The sequence below is a fragment of the Oryzias melastigma genome, linkage group LG2, assembly GCF_002922805.2.
Source record: "Oryzias melastigma strain HK-1 linkage group LG2, ASM292280v2, whole genome shotgun sequence".
NCBI classification, from domain to species: Eukaryota; Metazoa; Chordata; class Actinopteri; order Beloniformes; family Adrianichthyidae; genus Oryzias; species Oryzias melastigma.
In genome coordinates this window covers 5,066,347-5,090,225 of record NC_050513.1, presented here as the reverse complement: position 1 = coordinate 5,090,225, position 23,879 = coordinate 5,066,347, and the positions used below count along the sequence as shown (strand labels likewise).

Sequence of the window (23,879 nt, the reverse complement as noted above, 5' to 3'; positions counted from 1 at the left end):
GCTGAAGCTGATAACTGAAGATGCTGAAGCTGATAACTGAAGATGCTAAAGCTGATAGCTGAAGATGCTGAAAACGCTGAAGCTGATAGCTGAAGATGCTGAAAATGATAGCTAAAAGTGCTTAAGCTGATAGCTGAAAACACTGAAGCTGATAACTGAAAACGCTGAAGCTGATAACTAAAAACGGTGAAACTGATGGCTGAAAATGCTGAAGTTGATAACTGAAGATGCTGAAGCTGATAGCTGAAAACGCTGAAGCTGATAGCTGAAGATGCTGAAATTGATAGTTAAAAACGCTGAAGCTGATAGCTGAAGATGCTGAAATTAATAGCTTAAAACACTGAAGCTGATAGCTGAAAACGCTGAAGCTGATAACTGAAGGTGCTGAAATTGATAGGTGAAAACGCTGAAGCTGATAGCCCGTTAAAATATTAGTCAAATGCCAAATTAGCCTAAAAAAACTTAGCTTAGCCAGAACAGCTAGCATGTAGCAGAAATATTAGCTAAACTCAAAATTCCCTTAAAACTCATAGCAAATGCCAAAAAACTCACAGAATGCCAAATTTAAAAAAATTGAAAACTGTAACTCTTTATCATAATTATAAATAATAAAAAAGCAGGAATATTATTCTAGAATAAACCAACTTAAACCTTAAATAACTTTAAATATTTTACCCTCCATAAAAATATATTTTGTCAAAATTATACAAGTTAAAAATAAGCAGAGGATAAAACCATTAATAACAATAAAATAAAAGGATCTGGAGAGCCGGATAGAATTACCTTCATTCTGACACATGTGCCCTAACCTATTATTAGTGGTGCAACAAAAATGGTCTAAAAATTGGAGCAATCCAGTTGTATAGTTTAGATGAAGAAAACAAAGACATCAATGGATCTAGTCGTCTGGAAGTGAATGAACCACAATGGGGCAGGAAACGTATTTCCATTTTTCATTTGCTTCAGATTCACAATGATTTGAATCAAGAAATACTCAAAAATGCAATTTAATTTTCTTAACATATGTCATTTTTTTGAGAAAATCTGCCTAAAGAAGACAAACAAACAAACAAAACCTGTAAAATCAAGACTACCAAGGTCCAATCCCAAACTAAAATAACAAAACCTAGCAGTGTAAGACTACTGTAAAACCTTGCTGCCTTCTGTCCGCCTGAGTGAGACCTCCTCCATCCCAAATAGTACCAATAAAGCAGGAGGATTGGCCACACCTACCAGGTGAACAGAATGACCGGGGATAGAAAAGGGCAAAGAAGCAGCAGCAGGGCGTAACAGATTCATAGCAACAGAGAGAGCTGAAAAACTTTAGTAAGCCAAATATTTACACATCTTCATGTAAATATGTTTACAGATAGAGCAGCTTTTTATGTGTTTTCTTTATTGGGCATGCACCTTCACATTTGTGATTTATTTTAGCTCTGGAAAAAGTACCCAGAAACAAACATGCTAAATTTTATGCCAAATAATGGTAAAGAACTCTTCTGTGAGGAAGTCGCGCCCTTCAAATGCTAATAGCTAACTAATCAACATGATTTCTCTACAAAAAAAGCCCATCCAAATGAGGGAGCTTTTGTGAATGCTTTTCAGATGGCAGGTGCTTCAGGCGTCTAAATGACAATAATTTTACTAAATTCTTAATGTAGGTTTTCTAAAAGCCACAGAAGCTTTACAACGATGCCAAAGAAAGGGAAACTCTTGAAACAGTGCATGTTCCATCAAACGATTCCCTTCATATTACCTTCCAGGTCCTTTTTTATAAATAATTATTTGATCATTGTTCTATTTTACTCTTTAATATCGAAAAAAAAAACACACACTTTTTTTGAACTCTTGAACTATTCATGCATTTAACGTAATTCCCGTTCTGAGGCGTCAAAAATTGGCTTAGCACCATTACGCAACACTTTTATGTTTGTTTACTAACTTTACATTGCTAAAGTGTTGCAGAATGGTGCTGAGAGTCAGAATTAGCTGGTTTACATTGATGGTGTAAGCACTTCACTGCTGTAAAGTGTTATCTTCTTCTCTCAGCTCAAGAATTCATTGGAATTTCCTTAAATGTGACAACGGTTGAAGAGTTACGGTAATTCAAGGAACGTCAATACTGGAGTTCTGGCGTTAAAGAGTTAAAGCCCATCTGTAGCTCATAGTTTTAGTTTCCAACTTCAGACTTTAAATTAAAGGAGCTTGGATCACCCCACCCCAACAGAAAAGATTTCCTACAACCGAAAATTTTAGCGGTTGTCCCAAAACCTATTCTGACTTTTTTACCTTTGTTGCATTTATTGTTACGTTTTATCTAGGGCTGGGCAATAAAACAACAGTCATATACAGTATATCGCGATATAACTTTTTTTTTTTTTTTTTTTAAAGAAGAATAAGTCTATCGCAATAGACTTTTACTTTGAAGGGTCCAAAATTAACTCTCGCCACTTGCGATTTTTTTTCTTTTCTTTGGTGAGTAAAAGTTAGAGGGCTAGTAGCCACATAGCGAGTAAATGTCTGAAATTGGTTATATTTATTAGATCTTCTTTTGGTGAATTTCTTTTACTGTTGCATCATGGTCCTTCAGAGCATCTGTTATGTTTAAAGTGTGATAGGAAATAAATTGGTCAGTTCTAGTGTTTAATTATTCAGTTTAAAAAAAATAGGACTCTATGGCCAAAAACTGATAGAAATTGTCATATTTTTCCATTTTTGTGCCTTTCCTAGAGGCTTTAAAACTGAAGGTACAAAAACGACGTCCTTTTTCCTCTAAATAAAGACTGAACTGTTTTTACAGCACAACTCAGAAATCCAGCGGGAATGCTTCTACAGAAGTTGCAATTACTTTGTCTAAAGTCTGACAACAACAGAATGACTCTGAACAATGCGGCAAGCGTTGCAGAAAAAGGTCATGATTGTTCAGTACTGTTACATAAAATACATTAATTGTGATGTCTTTCTCCTCACAAAAGCTTCTATGTAATTATTTGAAACTTGGCGGGGCTTCAAATGATTCTTTAGACGTTGGATAATTTGAAGTTATTATTCACTGACAGTTTTGACCAGTTCAACAAAAACTGGAGACATCGTCAATAAAATTTCCCTTTTGACCACTTTATGTCACACAGGCTTGCCGTACGAAGCAAATTTGGAAGCAATTCTTCCTTGGTAATTTTTTTTTTTTTAAACCCTAAAAGTTGAAAACTTTTCTTTTTTTTTTTCTTGATGGTGCTTCAAGAGCCGAGAGCTGCAGCCACTAAACTCACTATAATTCCAACTCTGGGTGGGTAGGTTGGCAGTGGGGGGTTTGGGGGGATTTTCATTTTCAATTCTCCACAATAATGTTTTGCCAGAAACAGAACAGGTGGCGCATGGCTCCCAGGAGACACGGTGACAACCAGGAAAACAAATGTTCAGTCAACTTGAGCAATAGATGCTGGCTGGCACATGAATGGGCTTGGACTTCATTTCCATGATCACTCAATGGTTTGGTTGGAGGGGGATGTAAATCTGCATGAAAGGGATGAAAAAACATGATGCATCACACACCTTAAAGTATGTCCTTGTTGAAAAGGCAAAACTGAACTCTTTCTAGCATTCTCCCACCGTCAGTATCCCTGCATAATCTAGGGACTATTTTACAAACTCTAGATCTACTCACACCACATTACCAGAGAGTCAATCTGGTCAAAGGTATGTCTCGTTCAGTATCTGTGATCACTCTGGTACTGGCCCCTTTGCTAGCTTTTCTTGCAGAGGTGTTACTATGGCACCAGTCCCTGGACTCAAAAACAGGATTGTGGTGATGTGAGCACGAGCCAGATCTCATGGTCCATAGAAGGAATAATCGTCGTTCCTACTGTATTAGTGGCTTACATTTTGGCCATGCACAAGAACCCAGCCAGGAAAGCAAAGTGGGCCCCATATGGGTTTGTCCCCAGTTTCTGTGGTGGCCCCTCCTGTGTTTGCCCACATTGACTTACGTGGGGATTCAGTGGGTTGGCTTGTTACTCGTGGTAGCAATGTCCGCTGTAGTATTCTAGCAAGCTCCCCTACAGTGAGCTCTGTTTATAAAACATAGTTTTGTACCTTTAAAACTAAATTTATTACAAGTTTCTTTTTTTTAAAAAGACATAAACAAATTAAATTAATATTTCTTGGGAAATGCAAGGAATGTTTGAGAAAGTGCATAAATGCCATTAGAATGTACATTCATGGTGATGGATTGTCAAAGTTTGCCTTCAGTTCTGGACTTAAATTCTGATTCTACTTATGGTCCGATATGCCTGTACATTCTGACATGTTGGTATGTAATTACATTTATTAAATCTGAAAACAAATTACCATTAGTGTACCACGGTAGGGGGGGAAAAATGGACCCTTACCAGTAGAAAGGCTTTTCTGTGGCTTGATCCATGACATGTCATTTTTCAAATTATTGGACAAAAAAAAGAAAAAGAGTATGCTAGTGAAACATAGATGGAATTCCTAATGGGACGGAAGAAAACTAAATTTTTCATTTGTAATTTTATTCATAAAGGCTTGGCACCAAAGTTAACAAATGGCATGCTGTGTGGAGTCCTGAGACCCTCTGGATCCAGTAATGATTCACTCGGTTAAAACAGGTGGATACAGTAAATGATGGATCTAGAGAAGCAGCTGTGTTGTGTTGGGGTATTTCTGGTCCTTGATGAAAGGGGAGGAGCAAATTCATGCTAATATAGAACATTTTTACTGAAAAATTGAGATTTAAAGGCTAAATTAAGATAATCTGAATTATACTTTCAGGGGAAAAAATAATAACTTAAAAATATAGGGCTTTTACAACCAAGATTAATGTTTTCTAGACTTCTAATAACACAAAGGAAGTAACAATTGGCTAAATGCTGGTTTTATACTCTTAAACTCATCTTGCCCCAATGAATAAGAGCTTTAATTTCCAGACCGGACAGTCTTCTGAAGCTAAATATAATTATTTACATGTCCCTAAGCTCAAGTCAACACTAAGTTCTTGAGTTTAGCGAAATCTTTGGAGCACTACAAAGAGTCTTATTTCTTGGTCAAAAAGATCCGCTATTCTAAGGGCCTATCCGAATTCTTCCCTTCCCCCTTCCCCTTACCCCTCCCCCTTCATTTGAAGTGCCAGTTAAAGTTGTGTCCGGATTATTATTTTTTAAACAAAGGGGTCCAAAGTCCACCATTGCGAGAGTAAACAGCGTCACACTAAGAAGCGCTTTTCTTCACGTGGATGCGCTCTGAACCAGAGAAGTTTAACATTTAAATGTAAGTAATGACTTTTTTGTTGTAGCATGACCTTTTTAAAGTTATAAAACTGCTGTTGTTATGTAAATGTAAGTGCTGGATGCTCCGCACTAACATTAGCGGACCGGTGATTATTGATGATGTCATCGAAAGGAAGGTCACGTCCGAAATATTAGACACTATCTTTTTCATCATCCTCCGTTTGGAGGGATAAATGAAGTGGAAGGGAGAAGGGAAGAATTTGGATTTAGTCCTCCAAATGGAGAGTTGAGGAAAGATAGTCGTATCCAAATTTCCCCCTAATCACTATATAGTGCATTTGCCATTTTTAGTTCTATCTAAATCTACTAATTCCATAATCGAGTGCACTGGAAATTTCCCAGAAGTCTTTGCGAAAAACTAGCAGACACCGATGGTCACTAGATTAGAAAATATAGACCATAATGCATTGCGGTCAAACAATTTCGAACAAAAAAAAACTTGTTTAAATGTAATATTTGAATAAAGCATTCACATTTTGGAGTCATAAATAAACGTCGTAGAATGTTCGTTTTTATTAAATTTTCACTTAGTGAAATCGGTAACATCACATCTGGTGTTTAGAAAAACGAAAGAAAATTAGTGAACATCGTGTCCGAATGACCTTAAAAATCCTGGGGACTATATAGTCCTGTACTATATAGTTTTTTAGTAGTTAGGGATTGGGGGAGAATGCAAACAAATCCAAGGTCTTCAAATTTGGACATTGCTCCCACTCGATGATGTCATCAATAGTCGCCGGTCAGCTATGTTAGTGCGGAGCTTCAAGCTAGCACTTGGACACCCCTGTCCCTTCAAACGTCCCTTCAGTTGGAGGGGTAGGGAGGAATTCGGATTCAAAGCGTTGCACATTGGAGTTGCTTTTCTTTACAACTGAATCGATGTACACAGATTGCGTTAGCACTTCCATACTGTAAGGTGTTGCACATCAGTGCTAGACTTTTTTGTCTACTTCAAAATCTGCTTGAATGACATTAATATTGTAAAACGGTTGAAGAGTTGCGGTAGTCGAAAGACTGTCAAAGTCTAAAGCTATGGGTTAAATTAATCTCAAAGTGTTGGTGCCATGAAAGGCTTAAGTTGTTCACTTATACATATTTAATAATTGTGATTTGGCCATAAATCTCATTTGAAGTGGTTTGTTTTTTGACTTAGACGTATGTTTGATTTTGAGGTTTTACCAATATAACACTGTTTAGTTAATTTTGATACATTTACATTAAATTTATTTAAAGAACATCAGTTTTGTTTGGGGTACCAGACACTTTTTGTCAACATTTCCCCGAGCCCGATAAGAGAAATTAAAGACTGCTTAAACAATTCAGCGACACCACTCTGAGTGGACCCTGATCCCCTTCAGCTCACCTCTCTCCGCCGAGCTTGATATTAAACGTTCCTTGGTAAACAGCAGCACCTTGCTGGGGTTGCTTCTCATCAGCTTTCCGATCAAATCAGAGTGACGGGAGAGGACGGGGGGGGAGGGGGAGGTTATCAGACAGCCGAAAGGAGATGTCCAGTTGGCTGACGCTGCAGTCATTTGAGTCTGGCCACGAACTGAGACAACATCAGACAAGGATTAAATCAACAGACCGGGCGGAGTCTTTGTGATCAGGCATGCTGCTGACAACTCCGTGGAAGTGCTAAGACTGTTGAGGAGGTTCAGTGATGAAGAAAGCCAAACAAAACAGTTATATATATAAAGGGGTTTTTTTCAGCAAGATGTAAAAATAAATTGGAAATACCAATGTACTAGCATCATATACAGGAAGTTTTATCTCCTTTATAGTCCAAAGGAGTTTAATAACACCTGGAAATATCCAGATATAATGGAAAACTACCAATTTAATGCCATTTTTATTTATAATAGGCATCAACTAGGGTTGGGAATCACTGAGTGCCTCACAATACGATGATATACGCGATACATGGCTCACAATATCTATGATATCACGATACTCTATACCGTTGGTATTTTTAGTTATCCTTGGCAAAACAAGTTTCACACCTTCTTTTAGTTAAGTCAACTTGTCACACTGCACTAGTGACGTTAAACATATGGTTAGAGCAATTGCACATTTAATGACAGTGTTGTTTAAAAAGGTCACCAGCAATTAAAACTCATAAATTTAGGTGATAAACATCTACGAGCATCCGTTTCTCCCTACTACTCCACTTCTGCTCATGGAATGTTTTTCTCTTATGCTTATGGAAATACACTTAAGATTGACCACTTTCAATGAAAAGTCTATGTAAAGATATCTTCAGGATTCTGCGTTCCAAATACTACGTTCATTCGCCGGTAAGTTTTTAAAATAGGATTTTTAAGCTTTACCACCAATTCAATTCAATTTTATCTATAGCCCAATATCAATAAGAAAATTTGCCTCATTGGGCTTCGTGCCGGTAATTTTCCAGATGCAGAAAATTAGTCATAAAATATGAAAACTAGCTAAACCTTTGAATGCGCAAAAAAAGTTAAATTATTTAAACTTTGACCATTCAGGGACTCGGATTTAAAAATGACGTATGAATAGCGTCCTTTTTTAAAACATGGAAGTACCAACCCACAATAATTTGACACCAGATCCTGTTATCCAGGGTTCCCGCAGGGTCTTAAAAAGTCTTAAATTTGAAAATGTGGAAATAAGGCATTAAAAAGCATAAAAAAGCCTTAAATCTTGATATGTTGGTCTTAAAAATGTTGCAGTTTAAAACTTTTTCCGTGTGACTTTTCTGGTCTAAAATGTAAAATTTTTAAACACGATTGTGTAAGTAAAGTGCGTTTATCAACATCACGCGGTATGCCGACCACTGATTAAAAATAAATAAATAAAATATAAAATCAGCTACAGGAAATTAGGCAGACAAATTGGTCTTAATTTTTCATATGCAAGGTCATAAATTAAAAGGTCTTAAAGTTCTGAAATTTCCCCACCATGGGACGAATAAAGGACTATCTTATCTTAAAAAGGTCTTAAAAAGTCTTAAATTTAACTTGTGGAAATATGTAGGAACCCTGTTATTGGAATTAAACTATAAAAAGAATAAATAATAACCTGGAGCATGATTCACAAAATTTGCACCACTTTGACAATTTTGGTAAAATGGTAAAAAATGGTAAATGGCGTATATTTGTATACTTGTATAGCACTTTCTACCCTCCTTCGAGGGCCCAAAGTGCTTCACAATCACAGACCCATTCACACACACACATTCATACACTGGTGGTGGCTCCACTGCTGAACACTGGTGCCGACCTCCCACCAGAGGCAATTCAGGGGTCCTTGCCCAAGGACACTTCGACACATGGGTGGGCAAGGCGGGAGTCGACCGCCCTACCGCTGCACCACGGCCGCTGGACCAAGTCTCTTTCAGTTATGAGTACATGCACTAGTATCGGATAGTGGGCCTAGCGACGGTCCAGGTTGTTAAAAGTTTATATAAAAATCCACCTTTAGCTCGTACACACGTGCCCAGAGTGTTTGTAGCATTTGGACTTTTGCTGTTCTTTAATCTACTTTTATTCTATGATACTTTTTTACTTTCCCTCTTTGGTTCCTTAAAGTCTGTCCATGTTCACTGTAGTGTACTGCACCAGAGTTCACTTGCAAAAATTGCCCAAGAGCTACAAAATCAAAACGTCTGTTCTATGTCCGTTGAAATTTAACCTCAATTTCTATTAATCCACACCTCAGATAATATTAAACATCTAAAGTTCCATAAACTCTTCCTCTATCCGATAATTAGTGATTGGAAAACCAACAGGAGTAGCTCATACCACCTTTACAGTACAGCGTCCAAACTCAGGCCTGGTTTGTCACTGGCAATGAGAACCCTGGTGGGTGCTTTAGCGCTATAGATCGACTGGTGTGAGTAGACCAGAAAACACAGAAAAACAAGGCCCTTAGGCAAAGAAATGAGAAACCTGCTAACATTTCATTACCTTTTGAAAGCTTTTTCATGAAAGCGGTAACAGTCACATCTCTATGAAATGCAGCCCTTGATAATTCTTCATTGCCTCAGGACTTGTCTATTTAAGGTAGACTTCAAACTGTTGAGTTTAAATAAGTCATTACATATATGAGTTAACTGTACAGTTTTCTCTGGAAGTGAGCAGGTAGTAAGTAAAGGAAAGTCAATATCTCAACTGTTTGCTGATTCATAGAATAAATAGAGTGAAGATAGATTCAATAATTTCTAATCAGATTCAACATAATTTATATTTCCTTTTTGTCATGTTGTCTAACCACTCTGGATGACATGTCTTTGGCATTCATTTTTACTGTAAAGAAACTAGTAGTTTTAAGCTAGGTTCACAACACCCTTGGCAATGCACGTTCAAGCAGCCACTTCCAACGACAAGTCTCTGTAAAGGTGCATAAATACATGTTTCAGGCTTTTTTGTTTAAAACTCTTACATTCACACTTAACGTCACATATAGACGTATGATTTGGGCCCCCTCCGTGTCTTCTTTTGGGTGTCCCCAACCCTCAGGACGCGGTATCCTAACCGCTGCCGGATTAAGGTTAGGGAATCGGGTTAAGAAACTGGTACTTGTTCGCATCTCAATGGTTGGGGACCCTTTATTAGAGTATGCCTTTTTTTCTTTGTATGTGCCCCGTACCAAGTGGCCCTTGGACCAGTACCGGCCCGGATGTTGGGGACCTCTGATTTACTGGAAAGCATGTCAAAAATGATGAGTTGGGGGAACTCAAAACGTCAAAAAGTGGCACCTAAGGGCCCCGAACCCCACATTCATATATGACGAGTAGGGAGTGAGAATGCGTCGGGCCTCTGATCACGCGTTGAAACTTAAACCAGTTGTATTTTTGACCAATCAAGGACTTGGATTTGGTAGTGAGGTATTGATAGCATCCCTTTTAATTCACAGAAGTGCCAATCATTTGAAAACTCAATTTGATTTTATAGCCCAACATCACAAAAACAATTGCATTATTGGGCTTCATGCCGGTAATTGTACAGATGCTGAAGGTCGGTCATAAATTATAAAAAGTAGCTGATTACTAAACAAAACAGACTAAATAAAACTGGTTATCCCTGCCCTGAGACCATCCTTCCCGGTAAGAAAAACTCCTAAAATACCTGATTTAGGAAAAAGAAGAAACCTCAGGGGTGCCAACATGAAGGAGGAGTCCTCTCCCAGGATGGACAGGCGATTTACCAGGGCTATTAAAAAAGAATTAGCTCATCTAACTCTACAACTACACATCTGAATAGAGTTCACCCAAATAGGACTAGGTGACAGGTGGGGGCGAGGTCCACACCCAAGACGAGCCAGGGGCGCGGTCCACGGCTAAGAACTGGAGAACAGAAAATCCACCAGAAGTCACTCCCACTCAGAGATGAGCAATGATGAGCCAGAGGCGGGGTCCACAGCCAAGAACAGGAGCACGGGTGATCCACCAGGAATCTGAAACCTCTCTCGCTTCTCCGGAGGGAAGTGGGAAAGAGGAACAACACGCGAATCACACTGCACCAAACAGAAGCTCAGAAAACTGATTATGAAGGAGAAATTGATAGTTAATGTTTGTGCCCAGCTGGAATTATGTCACCAATTTTGTCATATATTGGAATAGAGCTGTGAAAGAAAACATTGACATTTTGCTCTAAGCCTCTTCCAGCTGTAGGTGGCGGACATGCGGTAGTACACAGTAGAAAAAGAAGAATCGTCTTGTTCAGTGTGAACATCATGAACTAAATTCTACATTTTTTAATCTCACACAAATGATGTATCTCATCAACTTGAGAAACATCCTGTTTTACAGGAAATTCTCAAAATAAAAGGTCAAATCACAGTAATTACTCTATCAGATCAATTTGAAAGACATGTAACGTCTCTTGATGATCCATAAACGGCGTGGAGGCTTTTATGGATCACACCCTCCAACGCCAAGTTTGGTCATAATCTTTTCTTGATGTTAAATTTTATGGTCACGCCTCGCTTTGGTGCCCCTGAGCAATTGGGTTTAGTTATGCTGCTAAAGGCCAATGCTGAAGGGGGACTTCCCATTATGTACTAACCACCTCTTTTCCTTCTCATTCTTACCCCTCCGCGGAAGTCTATGTGGGTATTACCGTCATTAACTTTGGATTTTTCTTCTTTCTACCTCACGGCAGGTATTCCCGGTCCCGGCTGCCAGTGTCCTCTCCCCTCAACCGGATAAAGCAGATGTCCGCTCCCTGAGGTTAGTCCTAGCTAAAGGAAATCTGTTCCCTCCTCTGTGTTGGCCGGTGTTCATCTCAATTTAATCTGCTGGTTCACCTAATTACAAATACAGTAGGGTGTATTATACATTATATGTTCCACCGTCTCAAATTGTATGCGTTTAAAATTAGATTAAATGTCCGTAGTTCACTGGATTTCTCTTTGCTGTCACCTTGCACCTTGAAAGAAAGCTCTCCTTTCTGTTGGAGGTAAATATGTTGCCCTCGGGGCGTAAATCACTTAAGTCAAAAGGAGATTAGATCCACTTCAAGTAAAGTTGTTTTCTTATCTGTAAAAATATCCCTGCTTCATTTGAACTACCTTATCTGGTCTTCAGCAGCAGTTTCTGTTACAGAATTGTATAATAATGTCAAAAAGGATATAAACAAAACATATATAAAGCTATTAAGCATAGATATTTGATTTATATTCTCTGATCTTTGTGAAAAACATGTTTATTCCTCTAATTTTAGAATTCAGGAAATCACACACAAAAAGAGATCCCCCACACATTCAATCTCCTCCTCCAGCAAAGCCATCAGTCACTCGGTCATTTTTGAATTAGATGTCTAGACATACTTTTTTGCCAAAGGACTCCTCTGCTTTGTCGTTGAGGGTATCAGCACAGCCCTTATCCTCTATCAAAGCGATAGACTTCCAATATATATATATATATATATATATATATATATATATATATAAATCCAAAGCTAGAAAATAAATCTAGGTGTATATATATATATAAATATATCTAAAGGAATGTCATGGCCTTGTGCAGGTGAAGAGGTCATTATTAAGCATAAACTGGTGTCAGATGGGTTGTAACCATAAAAAATTAAAACATCAAGAGAAGCAGAAATGAAAAGTCAAGAAGACAAAGATAAAACTATGCTGATGGATCAAAGTGTTCAAGCCCTACTATTAAAAAAATAGCGATGATACATACATACATATATATTTCTGCTGTTTTCTAGTTTTGAAGCATATTCACTTTTAATGTTAACCATATTTTTATGCTGCTTCTTTATACTGAATCTGCTATCAAAGTGTTGACTCTCCTAATCTTGCGATTGCAGTTTGTTTGTGTATTGAGTTTGTGTCTTTTGTTGTTTTTGTCAAGCTGCCCAGTAGAAAAAGAACATCTCCGCATGTATAGATTAGCCTTTGTTGCAGTGAGAATGCTGCGCTTCAGTAAACTCGTTTCTTTATTTGACCAAGTTTAAAGCTTTTACTTACATTGCAACTCACTTTGAAAAAAAAACATAAACTTGGAAAATGTTTGTGTACATGTTTAAATGTACCTTTTACCAAAAACATGTTTACTTTTCCCTATAACTTTCAAAGTAACGTGATTCTGAAAACTATGTAGGACAAATTTTTGTTTGTTAGACAATTTAGAAATGACTACAAATAACCTAGCTGCTGTAGTCTAGATTCATTATTCTTTAGTCACAAACATGCCCAAAAAATACTTTCTGAAACAGTCTTAACTCTAATTATATATCTAAATGACGATTATTGCTATTTTTAGTATAATTTCAGGGGCGGAGCTACAGGGGGCCCAAAGGGGGCTAGCTGTCCCTCCAAAAAAAAAATCTTTGTACCCACCAATTTTTGAGTCACTATTAGTATCATTATTTACAATTATATAGAAATCATCAATATAAGCTTCTGAAACCCCCGAGCTATCCGAGGCATGCTTACATTAAAAGTAGGGTCATCTGGACCCCACGAGACAGCAGACTGAACTTTTTTTTTTCTTTTTTTCCATTTTTTTTCGTTTTTTTTATCTTCACTGGTGTCCATAGCAGACATGAAATCCTGTCCACCTTTGTCATGGGAGGGATCACACGTCAATGTAAGGCTGAGGGTCATCTGGACCCTATACAAGAGCACAAGGGTTAATGGTATATTCGAACGCACTTGTTCCTGTCCTAGACCGCTTGATTTGTTTCGGATTGGGTCCTGAACCTTATTTGGTCCGTATTCAGACTGCTAAGGAAGAAACTCTCATGTTACGGAGCAAAACCCCGTGACTAAAGATCTCTTCACTCATTGGCGAGGAATTACGAGGGCGGGGCCAAGCGACTAGAGGTGACCAATTTTGAACGTCTGAATCAACGTGCGGCACAACACTTTTTACCACTACTTTAGTATGGAGACATGCTGTAAAATGGTTACGGCCATGAAGGAAGGACTTTTATAAACATATTTTTTTATCCTGTTTTAACTCCAGGGAGGCAGCTTGTTTTTATTAATTTTACTGTATAATTTTGTTTTATTGCTTTTATAGTTTCTCTTATTGTATTTTACTGTTTTATGATTTTTTTTATATTTGATATTATATATTATATCATCACGTGAAAACCGGCTACGGTGGCTGTTTTGGTCCAATTATTTCGCTTTGTAGTCTGACTGAGGAATCTCAGAGAGAACCCAAGGTCAAACCGATTGGAAACAAACCTCAAAAGATGGGTCAGAGACTGGTTCCTGGTCCCAGATCAGGATCCACTTGGGTGCATCCAAACTGAACATTTGTTCCAGATTATCAGTGGAAATGAACTCTGGCTCACTTTAAGTGGACCAAATGTATCCGGTCTGAATACACCCTAAGTATTAGTAATACCACCTCGGCTAGCTAAAAGAACGGCTGTTTTAATATTAATAATAATAATAATAATGACTGTTGGAAACAGTTTGCATCCTTACAAAATGTTTTAGTATAATTGATTTTGCTTAAAAATACAATAAAACAGCAAAAAATATGATTTTCTATTATCTAAAGTGCTTGTAGCATACTCTCTTAGGGTAAATAAACTGCATTACATTTTTGTTGGAAAAAGTACTTTACCAGTTGTTGGAAATTGTTTTGTGAGTAGTTGGGGGAGGATGGTGCTTAAAAGTCTTACTAGTACAACCAGTGTGTGTTTATTTTCAAACATTACTTTCTTTTTCAGGTCAGAGCTCCTCGCGGGCTGTACTGTTCTCAAAGAGCCAGTGTTCAAAATCTAAGATTCTTTTTTTTCTCAGGGTTTTTGGTTTGGATCAGTCTAGACCCCATGTCCAACAGGAACCTGATGATTTTTGATTAACTTCTGCTTTTTGGTCAACTGCTCAGTCAATGTTTGCATTCACACTGTCGCTAAACCTCACCAAGGTTCAGTATTTTTGAATTCCAATCAGCTTGAAGCTGACTGTCCAATGAAAAATAAATGGTGTTGAACCAAAAACTGAAAGGGAGGAAACATCTTAACAACTGTTCTTGTTTAACTTTTGACCAATAGCCATTCAGAGTGAAAAGTATCTTCAATTTGGATTTTGCACTTCATTTTGTGCCTAAGACATTTTTTAAGTTAAGGCTTGTTTGTTTTCTGTCTCCAAAATGAGGTTCTAGCCCAGGGGTCTCAAGCATTTGTGGCCCCCAAGTCGATACTTCGCGGTCCTCGTCTTAATATGAAAGTTCAATGTCTACTTAGTACTAAACTAAATTAGTCAAAAACGTTATTATGTTGCTAAAATAGAAGCTAAACTATAAATAGCCTAAAAACCCCAGTAGACAACAAGCTAGCAAAAAACGTTAGCATGTTGCTAAAATAGAAGCTAAACTCTAAATTAGCCTAAAAACCCCAGTAAACAACAAGCTAGCAAAAAACGTTAGCATGTTGCTAAAACAGAAGCTAAACTCTAAATTTTTTGAAAATAACTCTTATTTTATTTTCTCTTTAGCCAGAGAGCCACCATGGAGAGATAAAAGAGCCACATGTGGGTCTGGAGATGCAGGTTGCAGACCTCTAGCATAGACAATGGACCAAAGATGTAGACAGTGGACGCAAAAACATATTTTTGGCACAAATGGAACCCCATACAGCCTCTACCAGACTCAAACAAATGAAAACAAGGAGAAAACCATTAAGTTAGAAGAGATTTTTTAGGCCAAAGTTGATCTAATACAGTGTTTTCATTGTAGTCGTATTGGAGTGTATATGTGTATAGTATATCATAGACATTTTAGTATCGACCTCGGGATTTCATAATCAAAGTTCTAACTGCAAATAAGATTGCCCTCCCAGGAAGGAAAATGTCATTTCATTTGGTGTCACAGAGCAGCTGTAATGTAAATAGCTTTGAAACTGGTTCATGTTGAGTGGGATAACCTTGAGTCTGATTTGAGCTCCATCTATCAAATCATGAATAAAATGATTACATGAGCACGCATGAATAGTCAAGTGAGAACTCCAGCCATTGTGGAGATCTGATCAGTTCAAACGCCGTTCGCTCGTGTTGATTATTACCTGCTTTTTTTTTTTTGGTGAAGTAAAGAAGCTCTGTTCGCTCCCAACAGCTCAAGTAAGCGTCGAGTATCCTCATTCACATGCGCCGTCCACGCTGATTACTCACCTACGCTTGACTTTTACCAAACACTGCCAGCTTAGTCACGCTCCTACCTCCGTTTGGTGCAAATGGAACTTCTCTGATTAGTATTAGTTATGCAATCATCTAGTTTTCACCTTTCTTGCAAAGAAAACAGAGACATCTTTAACTTTGAAGCTCCGACTTTGGTGTAAACGGGCGTTTGTGTCAATTAAACAAACAAAAGCTCTCCTTGAATACGCCTTTCTGGCTTTCTCAAGCACCTAGCTTCCATTGAGGGAACACTACAGTTCTGTGTGTTTAATTCCCAGCTGTATAACCAGCTCCATCATACATGCTGTGCACACATGGAGAGGGAGGGTGTAAAAAAGATGGATAGAGGGAAATGGAGGGTTGGGGAGCTGGAGACAACGTGAGGTAGAAACACAGACCTAGAAAAAGGCAGGAGAGGGATGGAAAAATGTACCACACAACAGTGCCATCTGGTGGCTATCCTTCCATCTCCTTTTATACCCAAAGTTTTGTCCCCCTACATAACCTATCCACCTGTCTTTGAACATGGAAAGCAGTCCATCTTTATGTGGAAATGCCTTATGAACACCAATAGTTCAAAACCGGAGCAGGCTAGGGTAGCAGGCTAGGCTAAAAACATTCTTGTCCCCCTTTACTCCTGTTCACCTTGCCTTCCCTCCCATCTCTCTCCCCTCTACATCTTCCCTTCTACAAAGCGCAACCACCCAGGACTGTAAATAACAGTCATGGATTACTAATTATCCTGCTCTAGATCCAGTGGGGTGGAGGTGGCTGCACTGGGATCTACTGTAGTGGTGTGTGAATGTAAATCAGTCCGAGCAAATGGCATGCCCCACCCCACCCCCTCCCAGGGGTCTGGCGAAATCCTGAAATCGTCTTACCTTCACACTCGCATATGTCCTCTATTTGTGCCTTTTCACACGCATGCTTTTACCCATCAGTCTTACTTTAATAGCTGTAATTAGGCCCCCCGGGGGATCTGCTGCAATCTTTTAGCAATAAACTCGTGTCCTGCAACCTGGAAGTGAAGTGGAGCTTTTCTGTGAGGTGAACTTTAGAGTGCTTAGTGTCGGAATATAAAGATAAATCGAGAAAACAAACAACTTTAGCTGATATTAGGTTCTAAAGTATATATAGCTGATATTAAACTAGCTTAAAAAGGAGACATTGTGTAAGCCTTTTATGTTTATGTAGTTGTGGTTATATTCTAAAGTTAACATTTGAAATCTAGATTTGTTGTTAGAATGAATCTTTTAGACCAGATAACATTATTTTTGATAAGTATGCTTAAAAAATCAATTAGATCAGGGAGTGTCCAAAGTCTGTCCTCAAGGGCCGGCCTCCTGCTGGATTTATCTGCTGCTTATTACCTGGATCTGGTGTGTTTGGCCAATAAGGAACTTCAATGGCAGATCGAGGACTGACTGGACACCCCTTGGACCAGACACTTAGATTACCAGTGGCCTTGTGGTAGAGGGTCCACCCTGAGATTGAAAAAGTCGTGGGTTCAAATCCCACTTACTTACAGCACAGTATGTCCTGTATCATGATTGGCCATAGACTGTAGTCTGTCTCTTCTATCTGGTGTATCCAGTACAAAATGCATACATTTTGTCAAATTACATGAATCTTCGTTATTTTGTTTCTATAATGCTGGTCTAGTTTTCAAGGTAAGGTTTGTACTTAGAGACTTTTACAGCCTTAAAACATATGCAATCCTACTTACGGACCTTGCCTTCTGGATTATGATTAGAATGTAACCCCTATGATAAATTAGGGAACTCTGTAATGTAATGACACCGCAAGGAAGAAAGTCTAAAATTGCTGAATCAAATTTGGTGAGAAAGAGTTATACTTTTATTAATCTAAGCCTTTTTAAACCTTTATTTGTTTACCAGTATTGAAAACAGCTAATTGACTCTGGAGCTAGTTGTTAGCATTGTACGGAAACTCAAGAAAACTTTAGAAGATCTTCAACTTCAGCTATTCCTTGGTAGTTGTTAAAGATTGATTAGGCACTCTTTATGAGTTTGCTATGTTAAATAGGTACTGTATCCCCAAAAAAGTAACCAGTAAAGTACAGTATCAGTATTTTGCAAAGGTATATATGTTGACTACGGACTATTACCAACAATATCTAGCTCCTAATTAGTTTTGTGGTCTGCAAAGAAGCAATAGAGCTTTCATTGATCCCAACATTAACACTAAACAATCAACGACACACAAAAAAAGAGTAAAAATCTTACATTGTTCAATCTTCTCTCATAGGTCATCTCTAAACAGTGAAAACCCAAACCAGAATTACAATATGCAAATGTGTCTAATGATGGTATTAACTCCAGCAAAAGAAAAAAAAAACCAACTTCTCTTTAATTAACCTATATGCCTAATCATTATGATGTCAAAGGCAAGTAAAAACAGTAATCTCATTTGCAGATGGGATTACATTCCTATTAATAATCTTATTCATGCGGCCGATGAGTCAAAAGTTGCTGAAATTAAAGGGAAAGTTTTTGTACAGATAGCTTTTCAAACCTCTCCCTTTTATGCTCCTACTTGTAATGTTAGCTGTACACATTGTTGTACAGTAGTGTAGTAAAATCGATGAAAACTTAATGCTCCACAAAAACTGGGCTTGAGTCAGCATCCAATTACTCAAACATAAATCTTTATCTCTTCCCGCTGAAACAAATGTCACACTATGGAGATGGTATCAGCGACAATTTGGTGGAGAGGAGAAAGAGCTGATTGCCTTAATGAATTATATATGCAATATTGATAAGCTGGACACCCTTATATATATATATATATAAGGGTGTTAGATATATATATATATATATATATATATATATATATATATATATTATATATATAATATAACTATATAATTATAATATAATATATTATTATATAATATATAATGTAATATATTGTATGTATAATGTAATATAATATTATTGTTATATATATATATATGTATTTGTATGCAATATTAAAATGAGATGTTATTCAAATAAAGTTTCTCCAATACTTGTTTGTAGATCTAAACAAAACTAGGTAAAGTTTCCCCCCTAGATCCAATAGATTAATGGGTGATTGATTGATTTGCAAAATTGATAGATTTCGCCTGCAGAGAACAACCTCCATCTTCTTTTGGCAGTTATTGAGCAGCTCCACCTCTCAGCAAATGCCATTCATAATTAAAACGCTGAAAAAAGATGAGTTCAGCCACAGGAGTTCAGACAGCCGCTCAGCAGGCCAGATTTTCTTGGCTTCTTAGCAGCAATGAGGATTGATTTGATATATCATCCCCTGTCTCCCAAACAAACAAAAAAAAATCGTATTGGACTGATGTTTCTTGGTGAATAATTCAAGAGCACAAATGCTAACTATGGCGATTTCCATCCACTCATTAGAGGCGAGTGTTTAACTCAGTACCGGTAAGTATTGTTTAATTTTGAACATGTTATTGGCCAGGAGCATCCAAATCAGTAGATGTTTTCCAACCTTATTGGCCAAACACACTTTATCAAGGCAATCAGCAGCAGATAAGGTCGGATTTCTGGAAAACTAGCAGGTGGCCGACCCTCAATGCCTGCATTTGGACACCCCCTGTTTTAGCCTGTAGCTTTAGTCACAGGCACCTTTACGCGGGTTGACAATTACAGGTACTTTGGGTTGTACAGGCATGGACCCATCTTAAGGTGTGTCTTGAAGGTCACATTTAACCCTTCCGCTCTCCTAGGCCTGCTTACATTAAAAGTAGGGCCATCTGGATCCCACAAGACAGTGCGCTGAACTTTTTTTTTCAATGATTGTTGATCTTTACTGGTGTCCAATGACAGACATGCAGTCTTGTCAACCTTATCACGGAAGGGCTAACACCTCAATGTAAGGGTGGGGTCATCTGGACCCCACAAGACAGCATGAGGGCTAAGGACATCATGTAAATCTACAGTTGTCCTGCGTGCTGTAACGTGTGGTATCGTGGGGTATTTTTAAGGATAATGTAAGTTGCACCTACCGATGATGTATTGGGGATCCTTTCGTACGATGCCCTTAAGCCACACTCTAGTCTGTGGTAAGGTGCATGTACCGGATATTTACTGACCGCGCGCAAATGCTAATCTGACGAAGTATGCAGATGATATTAATGTCATTAAGAAGCCCAAACAAGCTTTACTCTGAAGCCTCTTTCCAGTACTGCAGGGAGTGGTACGGTACGGTCCAGTTAATTCAGGAGAGTGTTTCCACTCAGTTAATCCTTGCTTCCACTGAACGGTTTGTTTTCACGGTACACTGTAGTGCGACTACTAGAAAAGCAATAACAACAGAGTTCATCCAGGAGCTCGTCTTTTTCTTGCTTTACTTCTGGTACATCGTTTGTAACTGGAATTTAATGTTGTTTGAAAGAAGATTGCGAGCAGCTAAGATGAATACCCGCGTTGGAAACGTTACCTTACATGAGCGTTGTATTGGTGCTGTCTAATGTTGTCATCACTTTCTCTCAATCAACGGGTGGCTACAGTGGCTTCGCCCAAACTGCTCCATTCTACTTTTCAATGGACCTACAACCGACAGGGGCCATGGATCCATTCTACGAATACAAAATACTGGACCAGACAGCTAACCGTCAGACCACATGCAAGCACGTAAACAGTACTAACCCTTGTGCTATCATAGGTATGTTGACATTGAGAGTGGGGTCATCTGGACCCTACAAGATAGTGTGTTAAAACTTTTTTTTTTTTTCAATGATTTTTGATTTTCACTGGTGTCAAAGGCAGACATGAAATCATGTCCACCTTCATCCACATTTGTCATGGGGTGGATAACACGTTAATGTAAGGCTTGGGTCATCTGGACCCCATAAGATAGCACAGGGGTTAACAGACTTTTTGTACAGTGCACAAGATTTGGGGGAGTTGAAATAAATGAATAAATCCATATGACATACCTACATCTCACCTACGTCTAGGTGTTCACCACAGCCGTTTTTTGCCCGTTGAAAACAATTTACATGAAAATGTTCACTCTACAGACTCATCAAGCGGTCATCGACCTTAATATTTCTTGCGGCAATACAAGTTTGCCCATTTTTTGTTCTTGGTATCCACCCTTAAAGGGCAGTTGTGACTAAAGCTTTAAGGAAAACGTGTCCTTGAAGATGTTTTCCACCTTTCTTAGGTACATTTACAGAAAGAAAAGTTTAAACTTTGTGACAGCTAGAACAAGTTGACCCCATCAGCACTAATTCGGGCACAAAAAGACCACAACAGTAACTTAGAATAGTGACTCTACAAATATGTCACTGGAATAAAAGTCCTTTTTACATTTAAATCACAGATGTATAAGTTTTTGCTTCAAACATACATAACTAGGTTTAGGAATAACATACAGATTTATGAATATATGATGAAAAGAAACACCACATTTAAAGACGTATTTTCATCTAAAGACTGTTTTGTGTCACTTTGTCAAAACAAACGGCGACAAAAAACAGCTTCCAAGTTGTGTGGCTCCTTTTCTTGGAGTGACAATCAGCCATGACTAAACCCCATTGTTGGCTGTTCACCAGCAATCCAAATGGAGACAAAATGACATGTCACCAATAATGTGCTTTTGCGTATTCATTGGAGCATTGTGGTGACAAGTCTGTCACACACAGTTGCAAGCAACAGTAAAGCTCTGTTTCTCTGCACTCTGATCTTGGTAATCAAGGAGACAGGGATCCCAATGCTGTCAAATGTGAAAACATTTCCCTCTGTAGATCTGACAGACTCCAGAAGTCCCATATTTAGGTACCTCCGAAGTACAGTAGGTCCTCTTTGAAGAAGATGTTAGCTGTAATTGCTATCATTTCCCGTTGTGGACCAAGAAATTCGACTTGACATTATGAGAGAAGTTGAGCACCCTTTAGATGCTCAGTTTCTATCTGCTGTACTCTACTTTTTCTCTCTGTCCGTGTCTACTCATGTTTTAAAGTGCTATTATTCACCAGAAAAATATCTAAAAATACCAGGGGTACGTTGTTGGCAGGGCTGTCCAAAAAGCAGCTGCAATTACATTTTAAGGTTATGACAGTGGACAGAGTGAAGAACAAAAATGAGGATGGAGGGCAAATAGGCTTTCTGCACTCTTTCCAGCAGATTCAAAAATGAAAGATGGGTTTAATAATCCATTCATGACTACATTTTTATACCATATACAAATTTTTACTTAAAAAAAAATATTTTTTTCAAAATAAAAAATAATAACTAAGAAATCAAAAGGAATCAAAATGTACAATAATTTTATATCTTTCCATTCGTCCATCCTTCTATCCTACCATCCATTCACAGTGGCTCCTATTTCCATCTACTAATTAAATCTCATGGTCATATGCTAGTAAACGTTATCCATCTAACAGTTTTGGTTTCTTGACACACAAAACAACTGACTTAGCTGGAATCTCAGCTAACGTCAAATTAGCTACCTGTTGGCTAGCTGCATGCTAGCTAAGCTTTAATTGTTGCACATGCAGATGAGAAGTGGTGTGGCAGGAAACATGCTTTTTGCTGTTGCAAGTGAGAATAGGGACGAAATGGTAAATAAAGCTAAACCGCTGTTTTTTTTTTTCCTCAATATTCCTAATAACCGTAGCATCTTTTTTACCTTCCCACTCCGAAAAAAAACTTTTGTTTTTAGTTTTCACAAATCTTAAGCTATGTGTAGGCTAGATCTGTGTTAACGTAGCTAGCAGTGACAAAGAAAAATTATTTACTTTTTTTGAACTCTGTTTCCATCCATCCATCATCCGACCCTTCAGTTCTGCTGTAAGAGGCTCGAGACCGTCCCAAGAAATCTCCGCCTGAAGAGGACAAACCACCCTTTTCCAGTTGAGAGACATGACCTCTAGCTTAGATAAGCCTAAAATAAAACAATTTCGGACACCACTAAGGCTTCAAATGCCCCTGTAATTGGAGGAGTAGAGGATCAGTTTGCCTAATAAAAGCTTTTTTGAATGATGTTTGCGATTTGTATATTAACTATCCCAAAGCAGACATCAAAAACTGTAAAAATATCAAATAAAAACTATATGAAGAACAGAAAAGCCAAATAATATCTCACTAACAACTACCAATTTGGCGTTTTATGTGGTCTAGCTAACAATTATTCATGTTGCTTTCCAGTGGTGCCACAAGCGATTATTTTAGTAGTCGACTAATCATCTATTATTTTTTCCGATTAGTCGACTAATTGGATCATGTGCAAACTAGATGTAAAGCACACATCTTAACCATCATTAGCTTTAAACTAAATAAAAACTAGTTATAGCAACCTGAATTGGCTGCTGAAGATGATAGTGCTGATAGCTGAAGATGCTGAAATTCATAGATAAAAAGGCTAAAGTTTATAGCTGAAATCACTGAAGCCGAAAGCCTGCTAAAATATTAGCTAAATACCTAATTAGCCTAGAAAACAAAAAAAAGTAAAAGTTAGTCAAAGTAGCTAGCATGTAGCTGATATATTAGCCAAATTCTAAATTAGCCTAAAAAACAAAAAAACGCCCAAATTAGCCAAAACAGCTAGCATGTAGCTACAATATTAGCTAAGCTGCAAAATAGCCTAAAAAAACAAACAAAAAACCCCCTAATTAGCCAAAATACTAGCATGTGGCTGGAATATTAGCTAAACTCCAAAATAGCTTACTCAACAAAAAAGTCTGAACTATCCAAAATAGCTAGCATGTGGCTAAAATATTAACTAAACTACAAAATAGTCTAAAAAAGCAAATAAAGGCTAATTCAGCCAAAATAGCTAGCATTTAGCTGAAAATTAGCTAAACTCAGAAAAAGCCTCAAAAAATGCCCAAATTAGCCAAAAACAGCTAGCATGTAGCTAAAATATTAAACTCCAAAATAGCTTACACAACAAAAAAGTCTAAATTAGCCAGAATAGCTA

At 37.9% G+C, this 23,879-nt stretch overlaps 1 long non-coding RNA gene across 6 annotated transcripts in view; it reads left to right on the top strand.

Moving 5' to 3' along the window:
* Nucleotides 1-23,879, top strand: part of LOC112160028 — a 375,093-nt gene that overhangs the window by 30,310 nt on the left and 320,904 nt on the right. For all 6 annotated transcript variants that reach the window (XR_002921582.2, XR_002921586.2, XR_002921581.2 and 3 more), the window contains exon 2: nucleotides 11,444-11,511. This is a non-coding gene — a long non-coding RNA (uncharacterized LOC112160028). The remainder of the gene's footprint in view (nucleotides 1-11,443; nucleotides 11,512-23,879) is intronic.